Below are 1,548 nucleotides of genomic sequence, written 5' to 3' on the forward strand. Positions count from 1 at the left end.
CAGCAGAGTATGAGGCTGGAGTTCTGTTTCCAGATCTGCTAATGTCACCTCATTGTGCTTTGTATTCTTTCATACTCTTTCCTCAGTCTACCTAAATCATCATTAAGGAAATTACAGGAACATAACTAGTGCTGAGTGAACACCAGCCACTCTTTTTAACTGCCAAGGAATATGCAGTTGTATCCTCTCAAGCCAAAACACCAGGTCCAACTCTCAGCTGGAGCTTGGAGACGCTGTGCTTTCTGAACGTGGTTGTTTCTCTTGTTTGTTTTTTTTTTTTTTTTTACAGATACAAAACATGTACTCACATCAGCACTATACTTCCTGGCATGTAACAGAGAGTCCTGAATTGTATTGTGATGAACTGAGTTCGGTATTTCCTCAAAGAACAGAAAACACTTAAAACCAACATAACACACTATGCTATCATTTCACATGTCAACTTCTGCCTCAGGGGATAAATGTTTTAAATCTCAAGCTGACATGGGCATGTCAGCATGTTAGGGAGATGAGGGTAACATCTCCATAGTTAAGCCTAAATGGAGATTTGCTTTTAAGGAAGAATAAGGGAAAGGAGGGAAATTCTCTTGTGAAAACATTTTGAAGTGTTGGAATTTATATGCTATTAAAAAAAAAGAAATTTCTTTGTTCTAAATTTGGTCAATGATTCATTATTGTCTTCAGGGGAAGCATTAAAATGCTGGCTTCTGAAAAATTTCTCTGATTAATTTTCTGAATTATTCTAGGTGAAATACAGTAACGGCCTCAAGTTTAAATTTTTCTTGTCCCTATGTGCATGTGAATATAGACACCTTCCACTCTCCCTAAGCATCATCTCTGTCTTAAGCCAGTTTTGAACTTTTAAAAAGAAAAACAGAAACATACGGTCTTCTGATTTATATTAATATGTTGTAGCTTATTTAAGCTACACCAAAACAAGTTAGCTAATTTTTCTTCAATTATTTTTCAATTTTGCCCACCTACCACTGTACTACAGGTAGTCTATTACTTGCAAGGCCTGGGCCTGTAGGGAGTTAGGAAGACGAACTCAGCATCTGGGAAGGTAGAAACTGAGGTGTACAAAGCCCATGTGGGGAAAATAAAGCAAGGATGTTAGGACAACTGGGGCTTTAGAGGAAGCATAGACAGTTGAGGAGAGAAGAGGAGCAAGCTGTGTGATAGACCTGTAGCTCAGGAAGAACCAGCATTAGCTTCTTCCTAAGCTCATTCATCTCTGCCCTTGTTTTTGTGGTGTGTGTGGTTTTTTGTTTTGTTTTGGTTTGTTTGTTTGTTTGTTTTTCTTCTCTCCTCCTGCTGTGCAATAGCACAGAAGTATAAAGCACAGAGGATGGAGAACTGGAGACAAAGGAGTGCAAAAATATGAGAGGGAGAGAGAGAGGAAGAAGAATCACTGGAAATGGGAGCACAGAGGGGCTGTGCAGTGAGGAGTTTTCTAACTCACCATGGCACTCCCTCAGGGCTCCATTTTTTTTCCTCCCCACTTCACCTTTCCATTTATTCTCCCCCCCCCCCCCCCTTTTTTTTATT

At 39.6% G+C, this 1,548-nt stretch overlaps 1 protein-coding gene across 1 annotated transcript in view; it reads right to left on the bottom strand.

Annotated features, from left to right (window-relative positions):
• The window catches only part of KIAA1549 (KIAA1549 ortholog), a 54,530-nt gene that overhangs the window by 25,285 nt on the left and 27,697 nt on the right, over positions 1-1,548 (bottom strand). The gene's annotated exons all lie outside the window — the stretch shown is intronic.

Source organism: Merops nubicus, unplaced genomic scaffold (genome assembly GCF_000691845.1).
Source record: "Merops nubicus isolate BGI_N331 unplaced genomic scaffold, ASM69184v1 scaffold1160, whole genome shotgun sequence".
Lineage (NCBI taxonomy): Eukaryota > Metazoa > Chordata > Aves > Coraciiformes > Meropidae > Merops > Merops nubicus.